We start from the raw sequence: 20,392 nt of genomic DNA, 5'->3' as shown, positions 1-20,392 counted from the left end.
GTGACAGGCTGCAGAGGTGTAGCTGCCTTGAAAGCTGAGCAGCCTGAAGGAGTTAGCATCTGGGATCCAGGAAACCCTCCTCCTGGCACCCTGAGCAGTGAGTCTTTTCTAGAAGGGGGTCTGAGTGATGTGTTTCTGTGTCCGCCACAATAAGAAGTGAGCTGTGTTGTCAAAAAGAGGGGAAGCGCCCCTGCCTCCCAGCCCTGCCCCTGCTGTGCCCCAGAAGGTTCTGAAGAGCGGCCTGCCTGGCCTAGAGGGAAGCTGGGCAGGACCACAGCTGCTGTGGGCCTGGGCTTCCGGAGGCAGGGGAAGGGACCTCAGGTCTTCACTCCACTGTGAGGACATCGCTGGAGGAGGCTGGGGCTGGAAGAGAGGTCTGGGCTGCCCTGGAGCACCGGACTGTGCAGTTGGACAGCGACCCCAGTGTCCCAAGGCTCCTGTGCAGGTGGGGGTGGGTGAGGGGACAGGTTTGTGCAGACCAAGGCCACTCCGGGCCTCCCATGTTGACACACTTTTGGCTGATATAGGTGCCACTGTGGGGTTTCTGTAAATCACAATGTAAAACATAATGAAAGAAAAGGAGGAGACACACTCTGTGGTCTTGAGGGCCACATGGGCTCTCCGAGCTGTCATAACCAGCAGGCAGCTCTCTGCTCCGCATGAAGAACACTTTGCTAGAAGGAGTCCTGGCCATCCAGTCACTCATGGAGGGAGCAAGCCCCTCCCTGGAGTTCCTGGAGGAACCCAAGGAGAGACCAGCGGCATTTTAGGACCATTGCTGTTGTGGGCAGCATGGCAGTAGGAAATGGACACATACTCCCCGGGAAAGGCTGGGCCCTGCGGGTAGGTAGCCCTGGGATGCAGTTCCAATCCAGCAGCAGATACTTCGTCCTTAAAAAAAGCAGAGAGGTTTACTTTCTCCAGACTTGGATTTCTTGGTCCAGTGACACCAGAGGTGCTCCATGAGGGACTGAATGGAGGGGCAGCCTGCCGGGGTGCCGAAGCAGTGCCACTGGCTCGAGGCTGTCCCTAACTCCCACATGGCCACTGTGCGGCCCTCCCTGTCTGCACTCTGGTTCCTGTCTGGCAGGTGGGAACTGACTCTCAGGGACTCCCTAGGACTGCTGAGATCACACAACGAGCACCTGACTGGGGAGGAGCCCAGCTGCAGCCTCCCAGCCAGCCTGCCTGCCTGCTCTGCCCAAGACGCGGCTCCTAGGGCCCGCCCGAGGGGCCGCCCCACCCAAGGCACCGCCACTCCTGGTTAAATTAAGCCAGGTGGCTCAGCATGGCTTCCCCTCCTATGTGCAAATTCAGAAAAGGCAATAACTGGAAAATTGAGATGACCGACGGTGCCCTCTGGACAGCAGAGATGAAACAGATCTGACTGCACAGATAAAGAGGAGAAAATGAGCTCTCGGGGCCTCCTCGCCCCCACTTTGATCAACAGAAACATTGTTGGGTCACAGTGAAGGAGCCCTTCTGGAATCAGACACTATTTTTGTTCTGTTGAAGCCCTTTTAATTGGGCTGCATTGAAATCTGCCGGGCTCCCTGGAACAAAGGGAGTGGGGAGTAGATTGCCCGGACTTGGGGAGGAAGGAGGTCATGCTGTTATCAGCAGAGGCTGAGCGCAGCCATCCTGTGCAGCTGCTCTGTGATTACCATCAAAGCTCCTTGAACCACTCTGTCCCCGGGTGAGGCCCAGCTTTGGGGGGCAGGGTGAGGCCAGGAGGAGGAATGGGCAGATGTTTAATAATCTGCTGCTTCCCCCAGTCTCCCGACCCCATGAGTATTTGGGTGGGCAAAGCTGCCAGCCCCAGTGACACCCCAGACTGGACTTTCCTGGCTCACACCCCATGCTTCAGGCTTCCTCTATCCCTGCCCCTTCTGTCCTGTCCCGGGCCTGGGGGCTCTGGTTGTCGGCCCCAGGGCACGTGGATGGGGCCAGGAGCAGGAGCTTCCTCCTGGCGGTAGGTCACGGCAAACTGCCCTACTTACTTCACTTATTCCTCTGCTACGTCCTGAATACCTACTCTGTGCCAGGCACTCAGCAAACCCTGGGGACGTGCCCATCCTCATGGTCACAGTATGTAAGGCTTGGAAGGAGAGACAGACACAGGAAGTGATCCTGATGACAGGGAAGCTCCCCTTGGGGATCCCAGGAAGGGATGGAGCAGCTGAGCTCACGGGCTGGGGTGTGCCCCAACTCCAAGATGAGGAAGGCTGCCGCAAAAGTCAGCCGGGAGGTTGCGGATGCTAAGAAGGGAAAGGACTTGGGGTGCTTGAGGCACACAGAGGAGCTTCACACCGAGAGGTAGGCGGGCCTGACCTCATGCCACCCATGCACACAGTCTTGTCTGCAGCATGACTTTTTATTTCCAATGACATGTTTGAAAACGGTGACTTGCTAGGCCATTGGTTGACTTGGTTCATTTACTCACTGCATTCATTTGATGCCCGTTCATGCATGTGCTCGCGCACTCATTGTCATTCACCTATTAGTCCTTCGTTCTGAGGTTTGTCTGTCCATTCCCTTTCCTATTGACTCTTACTCACCAGTTCACAAAAATCACAATGCGTGGAGCTCTTTCTTCCCGCCTCCGTTCCCGAGGCGCCGGTGTAGAAGCGGGAACCGGGCACTGGGGGGCGCGCGCGGCACGCGCATGCCGGCTGGCGCGTCCCGGCTCTGCGACGCGGAGGGAAAGAACTCCGAATACTCCGGCTGCAAGGGCTCCCAGCCTTCCCGGCCCTTCCGCTCCCCGCGGCACAGACGGGGGACGCTGAGGCCCGCAGAACGGTCGTAGTATGCCCAGGATCACCGGGCGAGTAGGGGGCTGAACGGGGGCGGAAAAAGGGTAGTGGGCTCGGCCGCAGTTCAGGGTGGCCGCGGGGCCACAGGAGGCGGCGTGGCCAGGCACGTCCCGGAGCCCAGGCGCCCGCGGTGGCTGTTTCAGCCCGGATGAACCCCTCCCGGAAGGGGCAGGAGTGGGGGACGCCTCCCGGCCGGTCCCCAGCCTGCCTGCAGACCCAGGGTGGCCGACCGGCGTGGTGAAGGCCAGAGGTCCCTGCGCCGCCCGCGTTCCCAGCCCCTCACCTCTCACCCCCGCGTGGCCCCAGGGGCAGAGCCCTGGAGTTTTCCTTTCCAGGAACTGGAACTATCCCCACTTAACCACGGAGGCGCAAGGCTGACAACCGTAAAGCAGCGAGCCGCGCAGCCAGGACTGGGCTGGGGGCTGGTGGAGACGGGGCGCGGGGTCAGGACTTGGGTCCGGGGAGGAGAGACCGGAGCAGGGACGATTGCCCTGAGCTTCTCCGCAGGCCCTCCTCCCTGGAAGCCCTAAGGCCAGCGAGGCAGGGCCGGCGCGGGGACAGTGGGGTGACCAGACTTGGTAATTAAAAGGCACACACTCCTTGTTCTTGTGTCCAGAAAGTCACAAGGGGTTGGGATGGAGCTGGCCCTGTGGCCCTGCAATGGGCGTCTTCCTGTGCTTCGCTGGCACGTTGAGTCCAGGTGGGAGCTGGGCCGGGCTCAAGGTCTTCCCCATCCTGTCTTTCCTTGGGCTTCATCTTCTTCCTTAGGCCCCGTGTGCCTTATCCCGCCTGGCCCCTGAGGAGCCTCCTCCACCTGCATCCTTCCCTGCACCTGCAGCAGTCTTGACACTCCGCCCCTCCCCCATCCCAGCTCTTTCTCAGCCAGGGGGTGTCTCCCCAGTCTGGGTTATCACAGCAGCCCCAGGACTTGCCTCGGCCTGCAGCCCAGTGCAAGTGAGTCCTCTTCACTGCAGCCAGAGGGCAGAGCAGAGAACTATCGTGGACTCTCCTCCTGCCTAAGCCTTCCATGGCTCCCCAGTACTTCTGGGATCAAGTTAATTCCCTTGGCATGAATTGTCCTGATCAGGTCCTTAGTCTCAGCTCTGGACACATAACCGACCCTTCCCCACTTTCCCCACATCTGCAAAGCATATGCCCAGGCACATACTTGGGTCTACATCCATGTATGTGCACACACATAGTATACGTGCATGTCTACTCCCACACATGCACACATGTGTGCACTGTCACGTGTGTGTGTGCACAGTGCCTGCACACACAGGTGCTCCCATAATCTGCCATGTTCTCTCTCCTGGGCCTCTTCCCTTGCCTGGAACACACTTCTCCCTCTTTGTGTGTCCATTTCTTTCCTGGGCTTCAGGACTCCATTCAGTCATCAGTTTCTCCAGAAAGCTGTCTAACCACCAGTGCGCTGAGTCCCTTTGGTGTGGTACTGACCTGCCCCTGGGCCCCCGTAGACAGCGTGCTTCCTGAAGGCAGGGCCAGGCATTTTTCTTCTTTGTTGCCCGGTGCAAGGCCTGACACAGACGAGGTCCTCTGGGAGGGTTTGTTCAAATGAACGAACGAGGAAAGCTAGAGCAGCCATCACATGGACACCTCCTTCTGAAGAAAAGTGAGTCTGAGAGACTCCAGTGTAAGGCTGGCTCTAGAATGTGCTGGAAGGTCACGATGCCTGCAGAAGAACAGACAGACCTGCCTCGGTGAGGACAGGCTAGCTCAGGTGGTGTCACAGTGACCACAGACCAGTGGCTTCAGACGTGGGTGGTTTACGTCTCACTTGCACTTCGGGTCATGGTGGTCAGCAGGGCTCTGCTCATCACCGTCACTTGCGAGCCGCTGACAAAGCCTCCCGTGTTGCACCTGGCCTGCCGGTGTCATGACAGCAGCGTTCCGGAGGGATTCTCCTCGTGTGTCCCTTCTATGCACAGCTCACTGGCCAGAGCCCGTCACACGGCACCACCCAACCACAAAGGCCAGGAAGCACCATCTGCCATGTGCTCGGAAAGGCAGCAGCCTGGAAAATTTGTCCAACAGCATTAATGACAACCACTGTCACCAGGGAGTTCAGAGAAAGGGGCTTTGAGAAGTTTTGGAAGGGATATAAGCCAGCCTCCTGTGGCACTCCTGCTCTGCTGTTTGTCCCCTCTCACCACAGGAAGCCACCTGCCACAGCCAACAGGAATACCAAGAGTTATAAAGTAAGAACAGGGGCCTAAGACAGATCGATTCTGCTGGGTTGTGCGTGCGTGCAAGTGTGTATGCATGTGTGAGTGTGTGCATATTGGTGTGAGTACATAAGTGTGTGTGTTTGTGGGTGTGCATACATGTAGGTGCAGGTGCATGTGTGAGAGAGTGTATTAGTGCGTGTGTGCAAGTGTGAGCATGTGCATGGAGGTGCACTGTGTGTATGTGTGTGTATCAGTGAGTTGTGTGTGCATGTATGTGCATGCCAGTGAGCGTGTCTTTGCTAGGGGCAGTACTGTCACATGCAATGTGCCAGGCTTTGCTGTAGATGCCCTGCACACATTATCTCCTTAATCCTCCCTATGTCCCTGCAAAGGTCAGCATTGATATCCATGTACAGAAGGGAAACTGAGGCCCAAGAAGGTGACTGTTGCCCGGCAGCACGGGGATCCTAGCTCAGAGCTGCCAGGTTACCAGCAGGCCTTGGCATCTGTCTTTGCCTACGTGCTGGGCTGCTCACATCTTACCGAAGCGTAGCTGTCGCCTGCCCTTTCCCTTGGTGTCCGGGCTGAGCGTTTGCTGGGATGCTGTCTCACATGCAGGTTTCGCTCAGCTTCCAGCTCTTCCCTCCAACTTTGGCAGCCCCTGGGGGCAGGGGCTTTCCCTGTCCTGCTCTCCCCAGGCCTAGGCCCCGCCTTGCCCCAGAGGGCGCTCCGGCAGGGTTGGAGGGCTACTGATGCGGTAAGCAGGGAACGGTCTCTGCTTTCACGTGGGATCAGAGTTTCTTGCTCCTCCCGAAGCCTCCTGGTGTGACAGCAGGAGCCCAGGCCCTGTTAGAGCTGCCTCACTTCTAGACTCATTGGCTGTGTGCCCTTGGCATGTCACTTTCCCTCCCTGAGCCTCAGTTTCCTTGTCAGTCGAGTGGACAGAGGTGCACCCTATGGCAGAGAGGTGCCCAGCACCGACCCTGCATGTCAGCAGCGCACACACATGGCAGCTATTTTCATTTTTATAACTGTTACTGTGTGAGCTCTCGGGTGGCTGCTGAGCGCTGGGGAGGGGAGTTTGGGTGCTGCAGGCCGGGAGGTGTGCGCGCCCGGACGGCCTGGGCACTGGAGCTCTGCGGCAGAGGCGGTGCCTGCAATGAAGAGGTGAAGCCTCAGCCCCGGCTTCGCCGGTCAAACACCACTAAGTCTTCGTCCTTCTCCTGGACGTCTGTGATTTGTCCTCAACGTGGAAACAGCGATCTGTGGAGGGAAAGGAAGCCAAGGCCAGAGCGGGGAGAGCTGCCTTCTCCCTCCCATGAGGGGTACCCGGCGGAGGACCTCGGGGCAAGCGGGGAGGGCTGATGAGGGGCGCCTGCTCAGCCGGGCTCATCCCGCTGGAAGCTCCGGAAGAAACCGTTCCTCTCTGACCCACGCCGGGGCGGCCGCCACAGTGCAGCCCCTTTGCTCCTTCCGTTCTGTTCTCTGAACATCCCCGCCTTTCCAGAACCCCCTCCAGGTCGCTGCACAGGCCTGGCTCCTTGCCACCGTGAGAAACTGCCCGATCCAGAAGGGGGCCGTCCCTTCGGCACCCCCAACCCGCCATCCCTGTCACCCATGTTCAGTGTTGAAGGCCATTGACTGCTTCCTGGTGGTCACCCCAGCCCTGCCCCCTGCAGTTTCCCCACCACAAGCTCCGCCGCCACCGTGTGTCTCTCTCGCTGCCTCTGTTTCCTACTTGGCTTACCCAGCGCCTGGGGCCTCAGACCCCCTCCGCTTACCCGTTAAAGGGCCCATTCTCAGCTGGGGTTCTCTTCCTTGCTCCCTCATTAAAGGCCCCTCACTTCATTTAGAAAACCCTTATTAAGTGCCCCTCATGCACCAGGGCTGGGGTCTCAGCCACAGGACGAAGCTCAAAAGCTCCTGGACAGCCCCTTCCCCCCCCACCCCCCGTCCCCACAGGCCTGGTCCCCTGCACACTCCTGGCCTCTTCTCAGCAGTCCCTGCTTCACCTGCAGTCCTGTGGCTTCCAGCACACCTCTGCCCTTGCTCGCACGGTGCCCCCTGGAGACACGCTGCCCTCCTGCCACGGGGCTGACGTCCTTACCTGGGCACCTTGGGTGGAGTTGGGGTTGGTGTCCTTGCCTTCGCTGCTCCCTGCTGGCCCCGTGAGCCCTCTTGTCAGAGCTCCACTCCTCTCCTGGTGGCCGAGCCTCTGCTTACCCAACCTGTGCTTTGCCAGCCGGGGCCAGCACCTATCTCCAGGTCTGCCTTCCGCCTGTTCTTGGCGGTGTCGCCTTTCACTCTGATGACCCATCTGTTACACACTGCCTTCAGCCTTCCTTGATGGCACCCTGGGGACCACCTCTGGGGGCGCTGTCAGCTGCTTGTGCCCTGTATCACTCTGGAACTCTGCTTTACCAGGGACCCTCCACCCGCACACCCCTCCCCCGCTCTCCGCCCAGCACCTCTCTCCTCCCACACAGCTGTCCCTCAGCTGCGTTGGGACCTCAGTCCCGTCCCTCTTCATCCTCCCAAGCCCCTTTCTGCCTCCTCGTTCCTCCCGAGCCAGCACAGGTTTCTCGGTGCGGCCTTTCAGCGCTTGTCTCCCACCCTGAACTCTCTTGCCCCTGCTTCCCTCCAGCAAGCCTGGCGCAGCCCACCCCGGGCCAGCCCTGTTCTCTCCGCCTTCTCCCCACCTGCTCCCGCGTAGCCGAGTGCTGCTGGAGGGTGGCACACACTGGGACAGGTAAAGTCACTGACCTTGAGTGGGGCCTCACACTTGGCCAGTGAGCACGATTGTCCAGGGACACTGGCTTGGTGCCATCGGCTCCCACTCTCCCAACCCTCCACCTCCCCTTCACTCTGACATAAAACAGGCAAAACGGGATGGTAGCAGAGGGTGATAGATTTGTCACAGTAAGAAAAAAATAGCTCTGCTGGAAAATGATCCAATTAGAGGGTTCTGTTTGCTGAGAGGTCTCGATGGCCCCCAAGGAAGATAACACTAGGAAAACCAGGTCGGGAGGAATTCTTGAAGACACAGAGACAACCCTTGAGCTGTACCCTTAATGAGCTGGCAGTCAGAGGCGCGCAGAGACCAGGGGACTGAGGGCCATCACCAGAAGCCCCAGGAGGGACACAGAAGAGAAGACAGCTAGAAACGAGTGAGGATGAGACTGTCTTGGGAAAGGCTAAACTAAGAGGAGAAACAGGTCCACGAATCCCCAGCACTGAAGGAGGCGACAGGGGAGGGACAGCCAGAGGAGTACAAGGAGAGCAGGAGACATCAGTGCCCAGGGGAGAGCAGGGGGCTGCTCAGCAGGTGACCCCCAGGAGCCCCAGATGAAAAGCCAGTTTCCCAGCTTCCCAGCACATCAGAGTGGCCAACAGAAGGCATTCGATAAGGTTTCAGGGAGAGCCTTTTTTCTTTTCTCTCTTCCTTGTGGCTGCTACCTGGAACTTGAATGTGACATCTGGAACTCCTGCAGTCATCTTGTGCCACTTGGTTACTGTAGGAGCAAAGTCATCTGCTAAGGAGGGTGGAGCAGATAGGCAGAGGGAGGCTGAGTCTCTCATGACCTTGAAGCCACTACAGCAGCTTTGGACGGCTCACCTCTAGGACTTTATGTAAGAGAAGCCTAATCCTCTGTGTTGTTGAAGCCACTGTAGCGGGACTCTTGTACTGGCAGCTGAGGGCATGGTCCAGGGTGGCAGGGAGATCCCAGACTTATGGGCTGTGTGGGACGTGGCCGCTAGGAGGCTGTGGGACACGTGGCAAGAGCAGTGGGTGGGGCCCGGGGGCAGAATGCAGTCACCCGAGGAGTGAACAGAAAATAAGATGGGGTGGGGGCCACGAGACTTGGCCACTTTTTAATGGAGCCTGACTTGGAAGTCCCGCGGTAGGGACAGTGTGAGCCAAGTGCATCTCCGTGGCAGGCACAGTCTTCCCTGCTGCCCACGCAGAGCACAGCACACCCGGGGCCCTGCGTGGTGGTTTCGGCAGGTGGCGCCTCTGTGCAGGCCGGAAACCTGCCGCGCGGCAGGGCCAGGGCGTGGGCACATTTGCTGAGCGGTGTCAGGACGATTGCTGTCAGGGCTGTTGGGTAGCCTAGTGCTCCTTCCGCGGACCCAGAGGCGGGGGAGGGGCTTCTGAGTGACCCCCCCCCCCCCCCCCCCCCGCTTTTGTCACTTAACCCAGTCTCCTAACTCGTGAACGGGATTGGGGGGGGGGCCGGGCACACCTTCCCACCGCAGGTAGATGCTGGGAGCGTAGCCCCAGACAGTGCACACTGCATGTTCATCTCTGTGCCTGGCGCCTTCTCTGTCCCTGACCTGAGCCCACGAGAGTGTGCTTCAGGTGGCGAAAGGCCCCGCGAAGGATGGTGGCACCCACAACGTGTTCAGGCCTTGGGGACAGGCTGAGCCTCCCCTGGCCCTGCCTCTTCTGCTTACTCTCCCGGGACTCTTCACCCTCTGGTCTCGCTTCCCCAGTCTGGACTCTTGTGTCTCTTCTGTCCTGTCTCCCTTTTCACCTGTGTCCAGTATCCTGTCACCTGGCCTCCCTGAGCCTCAGTGTCCTCACTATGAAGTCGGGATAACATGCCTGTCTCACAGGGCAGCTCCCAGGACTAAAGATGTATACGTAAAGCTCTTAAAACAGTGCTCAGGGCAGAGCAATTCCAGTACAGGCGGTTGTGAGTTTCATTATTATGGATTTTTATCATCCTTATTATTTTTCACAGTGAGGTGGTTGATTGCAAGGACTCTGGAGCCAGACTGGCACATAGCTGTGTGGCCAAGGGCAAGATACTTAATCATTCTGTGTCTTCTTTTTCTCCTTCGCAAAACCGAGATATAATAATTATCCTTACCTTAGGATTGTTATGGAGATTAATAGTAAAGTTCATAGAACAGTGCTGGCATGCGGTAAATGCCATGTATGTTGTTAAATAAACATTTTCTCAAGCTTTTCCTGCAGGTGAGCAATTACTTTCAGTAGTGCTCATTCCGTTTCTCGCTGTTTCTAATGTATTGTTGTATCAGTAATGACATTGTTTTGATATTAATTTGCTTCCATATGCCTATAGTCTCTATTTCTACTTCGTTCTGTTTCATCATTCTATCCCTGAGCTCTCTTGTTTTATACTTTACACCCTTTTAATTTGTTCTTTAAAGGAATTGTGCAACATTTCTTTTTACTCCTTGAGTTATGTTTTCTTCTAGGTAGGGTTCTTTATTCTTGCATGCCCTGTCTCTTTTCCTCATTATTAGTGTGTGAGTGTGAGTGTGTGAGTGTGTCATGTGCTTGTCTGTTTCTGTTTGTGTAAATGAATCTTTTCACCTGGGCTCCTGCTCCAGCAGCCGTGTCCAGAGCCTCTTTGTGCTCTGCTCAGCGCTGTGGGGACCTTGCTCCTCTATCTGAGGCGGGGGCCTGGCCCCAGCCTCCGTGTTACTGGGCTTCTGCAGCCTGAGGGGTGGGTGGCTGAAGCACTGCGGGTGGGCACCTGCACGGGCTGCTCCTCGTTTCTGTGTGTGGGGGTGGCTTCAGCTCTTTGCTCACAGCCCGGTGGCCAGCAGGCACCCCAGCTCTTCTTCTGTAAGAAAGGATCGGACCCTCACCCCCAGGCTGCCCTGTGGGATGGAGAGCGCGCGGGAGAATTCTCAGGGTTTCGCAGCCCTGCCAGCGTGCTCTCTGCGTGAGCAGGTGAGACGGGCGGGGTGAGCGGCTTCTTGTCCGGGGTGTGCACAGCACAAGCTTGTGGCCGCTGCTGTCGGAGAAATTTTTTTTTTTTTGACAGAGTGGGGCTTTTAATGTATGCTTTCATGATTTTTTAAAATGGCAAATTAGGTTTATTTTACTTTTCCCCAACTTTACTGAGGTATAGTTGGGTGTTAAAAACTGTATACTTTTCCGTTGTAAAGCCTGAGGGTTTGCTATGTGCATACACTGGGCGTTACGCAGTTTTTGATCGGTGTCGGGTGGGGAAGCTCAGTTGCTCTCAGCCGGTTTAACTGGAAACCTCTAACTGCCTTTTGATTAATCTTTTTCTTTTTTGTCACTGCCTCCCTGGTAATTTTTAAAAGACCACTACATTATCAAATCTACAGGGTAAGCCAGGAAAATGCCTTTGAAACTTAAATAAGGGCTTTAAAATGTGGCTAATATATGCTCTTCCCTTCTCCCTCGACTGGATGAAGCAAAACAGTTGCCCTGAACCTGGGTTGATTCCAAAGCACTCCTGAGTTTGCAGAGAAGTATAAATTCTCTCAGCTGTCTCACAGCCTTGAGGACAGCAAGGGTCAGGTTGGCTAATTTTAATTATATTCCGTTAGCATGTCTTGAAGCCCATAAATCTAAATGCCAATAAATTAATATATCATTTCGAGGGCCTGCCAGCCACAGCATTAAATCAACCACACAGGGAGTGCCACGTAGAACAGGGCAAATTCCCAGAAGCTCAAGCATTTCAATTTCACTGTATTAATCTGTCATTAATGGTGCCCTCAAGTCCCCGTGTCCACACGTGTGACCATGAGCAACGGTAACTTGCTGCGTCTGAACTTGGTCCACAGTGCCCTCGGCTTCTGCACAGCTGTCCACCCCCCGAGTCTCAACAGTGGGGCTAAGTCATCTGTCTCCGTGAGCCTGCGCTGGCTTCGGTGGGGGGCTCTTTTGTGCAGGATGCCGAGTTAAGGTGAATGCAGGTGCCTCTGGCCTTTGCTGTTTGGAATCAGGAAGGATTTTAAAACTCCACCTTTTACACTCAGGCTGGGGCTCCTAGGGCGTCAGCAGGGCTGGCATCGTGTTGTGGCAGGGGAGGCGCCAACTCACGTGTGAGCCACTTCCGGTTGATAGCGGAGTGCCGCCGCGCACGCCCAGCGTTGTGGCTGGATGGGTCCGATGGCATCTAGTTCATGGCGGGGGCTGAGGTCGCATAGCAACCTGGTGGCCCATGGTTAAACGCTCAATCTCCACTCAGGCCTGGTAGCAGGCCAGGGGCTCTTTCTCCAAAGGAGAGTGATTATCTTCAGAGGATGACAGGGCTTTGACCCCAAATCCTAGGGACCTGGGCTATGATTCACCAGCAGGGGCCTGTCACAGGCCCCAAACAGCATCCCTGTCACAGCCATTTCAACTGGATGTGACGGTCCAAGTGGCAGAGGGACTGTCACAGCAGCCTGTGCCTGTTGCGGAGCCTTCTCTAGTTCTGGGCCCTGCTCAAAACCAGCAGCTTTTTGAGACGCTTGGTAAACGGGCTAGAGCAACACACTCACGTGGGGAATACGTCGTCTCCAAAATCCAAGTCCCAATCCACTAGGTGCTACACTTCTCGTTTGGTTGCAGGAGGGACCAGACGCAGTAATGTGTTCTCCACATTCGAAGCGGTATCTCACTATGCCCTAGACCACTGGGACAACCGCAAGTTTTACTGCGGTGGAAGGACCCTGAATTTTCATGGGATTTATTTCCCACGCTCTAGCACAAGGTGTCTAGAGCAGTTGATACTTCTTGCTCACTAGAGCCGATGAGCATGTCATCAGTATGATGGACTAGTTTGATGTCTTTGGAAGAGAAAGCTGATCAAAGTCCCTGCAGACTAAACTATAAGAGAAGGGTGGGGGTTGATATTAACATAATCCCTTAGGTGGGACAGTGAAGGTGTGTTGCTGGGCTTGTCAGCTAAAAGCAAACTGCTTCTGGTGGTCTTTCCTAGTAGACAACGAGAGAAAAAGAGAGCAAAAGCACTCACCAGACCAATAGCTGCATGGCAGGTACCGGGGGGTGTGTCAATTTGCCTAAGCAATGAAGCTACATGTGGAATGGCAACTACACTACCCTGCATGTTCCCAGTCCCTCTCTCCAGCAATGTGGAACTGCTTTTGTTTAGCTATTTTTTTAGGTAGAAGCAGTTGCAGTGGCTTCCACTGGGCTTTCCTACCACGATAACCCTCACGCCATAGGTCGGGGAACCGAGGGGGGAGTCTGCCTGCTGCTGAGTGTGTGCATTCCAACTACACCTTCTAGAACTGGGGAAGTAACCACAGGGTGGGCTTGAGGACCCACAGGATCCACCGTGAGATGGACCTGAGCGAGCTAGAAACCCATTGGTCACCTGACCTCCATAAGCCCCACTCTGCCTGGAGGCCACAGTGATGCTTGGGGTCTCCCGGAGTTGAGGTCCCTTTGCAGCCATTGTCTAGCTCTCCTTGAAAGGCCTGATTGTTTCCTTTCCCCAGTGCACAGTTACCTGGTAAGTGGCCAAGTATAATGGGGTCCTTCCTTAAGGGGACGTGGCTTCCTCTTAGTTCAGGGGGCTCTGGGTCTGGAACTTGGCTCAGCTGGGAATTGGTTGATTGAGGAGATTTTCTGTTTTGGTGATTCAAATCACACTCTGTTCACTAGATCTAGAGTTCTGACTGCACAGATTGGGTAAGAATTTAGGGGGCCGCCCATCTATTTCTTTGTTGGGGACACTGTGGTGAATTAGCCAGCACCATGGGTCCCTGCTGTGCGCCAGGCACTCCCAGTTCCCCAGCCTCTCTGTTCAGCCCCAGCCCTCTCCCCTCTCTGTTGAACTCTGGGCTCCAAGGACACTGGAGTGGGTGCTCGCTGTGCTCCCCAGGGTCGGGCCACGTCTCACCCCTGGGGCTGCGCTGGTGCTGTCCCTCTGCCCAGAACATCTGCCCACTCTCTGTGTTCTGACTCCGTGGGAAGGAGGCTGTCTGCGCCCCCAAGACCTCTCCTATATTTCTCTGTCCCTATACTTTACCTTGGTGTTTGGCACTTGTCTGTTTACTTGTCCCTTCCCCAGTTGGCTGTGAGTTCCTCAAGGAGAGGCTGCACATGACTCAGGTTTGTTCCATGGTACTGTGGTGCTGCACGTGTCTGAGAGGTGCCTGTGGCTGCTCTCCGACTGCCCTGTCCAGGGGAGAGGTGTGGACGTCCCAGTGCCTTCTTATGGGTTTAACTGGGATGGGAAAGGTGCATTCTCAACTTTCACGTGACACCCCCTCCAGCTTGCCCATCCAGTCAGCAAGGCTGGACACTGGGTGTAGCCTGTATGTTCCTTTTTTATTTTATTTTATTTTTGCTTTTGAAAGTCTTTGCTGTCTGTCAACATGATTCCCCATGAATGTCCTAATTTATAAGGCATTTCACACTACAGGAGGCTAGCGGAGGCGGGGTGGGGGGAGCCAGCTCTGCATCTTGTAAAGCTGTTGTGTTCATGCAGAGTGTCAGGGAGGGGCTGCTCCCCTGGCGGGGCACGGGCTGGCTGGGCAGGAACTTTAATTAAAGGCAAAAAGTTGGCACTCCTGGGCCTCATAGTTCCCCCCAGCTGGCTCCGCTCTGCTCAGCAGCCCCTGGAAACTCCTGCTCCAAGCAGTGAATTATTCAACAGGACAAGGCAAGTAAACAAAGAGGTGGAAGAATCCACCTTGGTCCCAGTGTGCGGAGGTGAGCAAAGAGAGCCCCAGTAGTAAGAAGCCTGAACTTAGTGCAGAAACAAGATGATTTACAATGCAAATGAGTTTTAGCCAGCCACATGAACCAAAAGCAAAAAAAAAAAAAAAATCAGTGCATGTTTTTTCTGCTACTTTTGTTAGTCTACTGTTTTCTTTATCTTTCTGTCCTCATTAGGGGCTGGTAATGTAATATACCTATGTATTTATTACTTATTTTTTTAGAGATTAGGATTTTTTGTTATTTTTAAGGTTACATATTGAATGCCGTTTCACAGAAACACACATGGATTTATTTATGTGTTGGCCCAGAAACTAAACTTAGAAAATGTTTTTATCTTATCATAAAGTTCTTTTCAATATTTAACTCTGCAAGCTACATCAAGATTGTAGGAATCACTTATCTTGGACTTTTGGGGGCAAATTGATATTCTTATTTTAAAAAGGCAGAATATTTGTTTCTGGGATCGTTTTAGTAAGGACATAGTTAGAACATGGAGGGGCACGTCCTTTCCCACCAGCTCCTCTCTTGCTGCGCAGGGATTCGCAGCTGTCCTCTCCCACCTCCCTGCGCTGGGGTTAGCGCCCTCCCTGGCTAGCATGTTGAGTGAGTGACATGGCTGAGGTCGGGGACAAGAGAGCCACTTGCATCTTGCTTAAAGGAACGGCTGTGGACAATGGATCACTTTGGACATCTGAAATTTCCCTAATTCCCCATCAATTAAGATGAACTCGCTCTTCCCTTTGACCGTGTGCCCATGTTCACAGGCTTGTCTCCGCCTCCCAGGATCAGCAAATAGGATCAGCAAATAGATCCTCCCAATGACAAATAGTCTTTCTCACACACTGTGTTTCTACCTTATGCCATTTGTGTCATGCTTTATTGTGTTTATGTCATTTTGTTTACATACTTTATCTCTCCACACAATCAGCTACCTGACTGTGGATTCTTCATTGATTGTCCTTGTATTACTCATGAAATTATTGCTAATAATAATAAATCGATGCCTTATATATGTTTAATGAGGGAGTGAATGAATGAATGAATGGATAAAATCTCAGATCTTAATATTCTGTGAAAAAATGCTAGCTGATACTTATTTACTTTTAATCTTACAATTAGGTCAGAGACAAAGAGGCAGACATACAAGTATTTGCTACTTCTGTCAGGAATAAGCTACGTGCTATAATATGCAAACAGTCCTCACAGGGGTGACCACCGTCAGGAGAATGTATAAAGAAAGCACCGTGTTGACATTCTAAGCCGTTCGGCTTTGCTCCAGGCTAGTTACTGTACGTCTTGGGAGCCAAGGAAAGGTGTGCGGTCAGAGAGACAGCAACTGCTGGTGGGTGTCACAGCCACTCAGGTTCACACAGGCCCGAGGCCTGAGCATACAGGGACTAGGAACCTGCATGCACCAAATGGCATTTGTGTATTGGAGGGTGGTGGTACTACTGAGAATGCTCCAGAAATTCATTCAGAATTAGAACTGATTTAACAAAGACTTCGTGAAAAAGAAACAGTCCCTGGTCTAGGGGAGCCCAGCCCAGGAAGGTGCTAACAGAGGGTTCCAAGTGGCCCCAGGGCTGCAAGGACAGGGCTGTGTTCTGGGTGTCCTGGAGTCCTGAGCCAGCTTGGAGGAGTCAGGGCTGACTTCCAGAGATGGTGGCAGTTGAAGGAGAAGTGAGAGTTAGCTGGGTACAGCGGGAGGACATCTGGGAGGAGGAGACAGCACAAGGCGTGGACCAATGACACCTCAGCAGCAATGAGCACTCTTGGTGCCCACTCCTTGGTTTCTAAATACCGCGTCAATTAAAAGGAACCAGGGCTCCTTAGGGAAATGGGGATTCAAGGACTGGGACAGAGAGGATACAAATGAGGCTAGGACCTCTTGTGCAGGAAAGAGAGTGTTCTAAGAACACAGGGACATGTTGAGGGAAAAGGAGGAGGTGTCCACTGGCCGTATCTGGGACAATTCAGGCATCAAAATAAATAATGATAGTGATGGATTATAACATAAAAAAGTAAGAGTCCATGAATCTCCACTAAATGAATAAATGGGGGAGGAGAAAAAATCAGCTAATAAATGCAGGAGGAATGATGGAGCTGGCACGCCACCCCACCACCTTGGAGCACCACTGGGTTCAGGTTGGCGTCACCAGCAGATGCCACAGCTGTGGGGGGAAGTTTGCTGACAACAGGCCATTTGCATACTTTCAAAGTATCTCCCCAAGAATTACGTACCAATTACAAAGGGAAAAAATAAGAACTTTGTTGTGGAGCGGCCTGGCAGATATCACCTGAACCAAATGATCAAAGTTAACATCGCTGAAAACGTGCTGATCAGCGGCACATGCCTGCTCGTGTTACGCGCTGCGAACACATCCCTCCTGCCAGAAATGCCCAGCCTGACCTGATTAGGAGAAAGCATCAGACAAACCCAAATTAAGGGAAATTTTGAAAAATAAATAAATAAATAAAAAAGCTCTATACTCAATACAAGAAAGGCCAAGATATCATTCCATATTAAAGGAGGCTAAAGAGACAAAAAGTTTGCCCCAGAAAAAAATGTTAGCCAAGAAAAATATGATTTAGGAATGGGTGAAATTTTAGTAAGGTTTGTAGAGTAGAAAAGATTATTGTATCAATGTTAAATTTCCTCATTCTGATAATTGCAATTTGGAGATGTAAGTGCACATTATTATTCCTAGGATTTCTATGCTGAAGCATTTAGGGCTGAAGAGATGTCAGCAATGTATTTTTAAATATTCAAATAGCTGAGAGATGGGGAGAGAGAAAGAGAGAAAATAAAACAAAAATAGGGCAAAATGTTAACAATTGGTGTATAGGGGTTCTTTGCAATATTCTTGCAGTTTTTCTGTAAATTTGAAATTATTTTTTAAAAATTTCCAGCCTTTGGTGCCAAACTGCCTAGGTTTGAATCCAAGTACTGCTAATTCCTAGCTGTGTGTCTCTGGGCAAGTTGCTTAACCTCTCTGGTTAAGCTGGGCCTCAGCTTCTCCATTTGTAACATGAGGGTAATAACAGCGCCCTCTTTAGGGCTGTGATGAGATTAAGACATTAAGGCTTGATCAGCTCTGGGCAGGTGGTTGCTGCTATTGTGTGTCTAAGAGATGAAATAGTGGCAGCCTGAAAGGGGAGACTGTCAGAGTGAGGATGCCACGTGAGGAGGTAAGCAGTGCTCTGCAGGGCACCTGAACACGACCCTAAACTGGGTGTGGGGGCGTGGGACTGGAGTAAGATCAGGGTCCCACTTTCTGTTGCTCTGATGAGCCCCTACATCTGCTTTGGAGGTCCAGGAAGGGAGGGGGCCGGCCGGGGAAGCCCTGTCCCCACATTCCCCTCTGTCCCAGCTGGTGTGCTGTGTGCCCTGGGAGTGGCCCCTTGGCCATGCCTGAGCAGCTGCTGATGTGTTTGGCAAACAGATGCAGGGGCTGCCATGGGGCCTAAGGCAGCAGCAATAAGGCCCCTCACTGCCTTTGGGTCTGCCACTGTCTAGCTGGTGACCTTCAGCCTGTGACCCAGCCACTGAGCTCCAGTGGCACCATCAGGATTGTAAGACACGCCTCCGGCACAGAATGATCAGGGCAGGTGTACTGAGCTTGTTTAACGTGCTAGGCGTTCCTCGGGGATTATCACCTAATCCTCACCTCGACCTCTGCGGTAGGGAGGTGCTATCGTGATCTCCATTTATACATGGGACATGGAGCCTGAGGTCACACAGCAGCAAGGCAGCCTCTGCCCGGCCTGTGGGGTAACAGCTAAGCTCGACTCGACCGGTAACAGCCCTTCGCTTGATCCTTAATATTTTTAAAGTCCTGGACCATGTCTCAGCCTTGGGCCTGCTGGCCAGTCCCGCAGGGACCGGCAGGTGTCCTCTGACTTGTCTGTGTGCTCTGGGACATCAGCATCCCCTTTGGCCAGGCAGGTGGCAGGTTGGAGGCAAATAACCTGAGGCTCTCAGACTGGCTGGAAACCGCCTCTTCCTCCAGAGAGAGGCTCGCAGCAGCCGGTGCAGAGTCTGGGAAGCCAGGTGAGGCCGGGTCCCTGCGGGGACAGCTCAGGACACAGGGGATTTGCTCGCTCATCTGAGGGGCATCACGGAGCCTGGTTTTCCACTCCCCAAACCCAGGGCAAACAGCTGAAGCAGAATTGAACAGGTCCCACCTGGAGTCGGGCTGACCAGGAGAGGCTGCCGGGTGCCCCCGAGAGCAGGGAGCCAGGCAGGGTGGGTGTGCCAGGCAGCGCGGGCGCCCCCAGGCCCCAACTCCCGGAGGAGCCACCTCCCTGGGAAGCAGAGCAGAGACGGCAATTTCCCTGTTAGGTAACTTTCCTCCCCGCGCCTGTGCGGGGACAGGGTGGTGTCCCAGTCTACCCACGCACTGAGCAGGGGTGGCTGGTGCCACCCAGGCAGCTGCAGCGGCCACTTCCTTGGGCGCTGGGCTGCGCCTGGGCTTCCTGCTTGCCTGCTGGCGCCCGAGGGCCTGGCCCAGCCCCAGCTGCCAGGTGGGCTCCCCATGGGGCCCTCTGCTGTCTGGCCCCTAAGCCTGCGGCTCTTCCCAAGGTCAGTCTCACGCTGGGGCAGGGCCAGGGAGGAGCCTTCACAGGCCTGTGGGATATTTGCCCTTTTCCTGCCAGACCTTGAGGATGAGGGTGATTGACACCCAGGGTCGAGCCAGGTGAGCAATGTTTGGGGGTGCGGACGGCACGCATCTTGGCTCCCTGACAGCCGTTGATTGCTGGGCCCCTGCACTGATGCCAGCTCCCTCAGTCCTCCCTGCTGTGTGTGCCAGCTGCTCCCCCAGTTATACAGGTGAGGAAACCGGGGCTCAGGCAACATCAGTGGTCTGCCCGAGGCCATCTATTGCTAAGGGGACCCCAAAGTCTATGCTCTTCCCTGGAGCTGGGAGGGGGCTGGGGGCTAGGGGAATGGAACACCCCAGTTATACTCAATAGCTGGAGCCAGCAGGAGGCCCAAGAGGTGGGCAGGAGAGCTCGGTTCACTGCATGTATTAATAGAACCCTCATAGAGCAGCGACACCTCTGCCCCCATCACAGTTTCGTGGCCAGCGCTGCACGGTCGGCGTGAGGAATGTACAGGAGCAGCACTGTCTGCAGGTTGGCCTTGCCCACGGGCCTGAGAGGTAGCGTGCTGGGCGCTCTCAGTCCTTCCTGTCTGAGCGAGAATTCGCTCATCAGACTGGAGGTCTCCAAAGTCCCAGGCTCCAGTGCAGGCATGCTGTGGCCATGGCTTCCTGCTCTACCTTCTAGCTTTCTGTTTGGCCCTTTAGCCACTTTTCTGGGGTCTGCAGCCAGAGCGATTGCTCCAAAAGGTGAAGCTGTCAATGTCCTTCCCTCCGTGTAGCCTTTTGGGGTGTTTTTCTATCACTCTTAAGATAAAGTTTCTTGACCAGAGGCCTGCGTGGTCTGTAGCCCCTGCCCAGCCTGGCCTGGAGCCCCTCCCTGCCATGTTTTCAGCCTTTCACACTGGCCTCTAGAACGGCTGGGTATGGGGCTGTCCCACTCACCACAGGGCCTTTGCACGTGCTGCCACACCCCCTGGATCACTCTCTACCACCTGCTCCCTTTCTCCCAATTAATTCCTACCCAACTCTCAACTCTCAGCACAGGCATTGCTTCCCAGGGAAACCTTCCTTGACTCCCACCCTTGCATTCTACCCTTAATAGTGCTCATGTTCTGTTAAAATTGCACATTGTTTGTGGGATTATTCTTCCAGCCAACGTCTGCTCTGTGCTAGGCTGTGAGCTCCCTGCTTGCTTTGCTGGACACCTGTCTTCACACCCAGCATGAGTAGATACCCCCAAACATACCACTGAATAAATGAACTGGTAGGTCCTCGAGGCAGTGGAGCCCAGGAGAGAGGATTTTGATGGGAGAAGGG

The sequence above is a fragment of the Eulemur rufifrons genome, chromosome 1 (assembly GCF_041146395.1).
Source record: "Eulemur rufifrons isolate Redbay chromosome 1, OSU_ERuf_1, whole genome shotgun sequence".
NCBI lineage: Eukaryota > Metazoa > Chordata > Mammalia > Primates > Lemuridae > Eulemur > Eulemur rufifrons.
Note: the sequence above shows the minus strand (reverse complement) of the source record.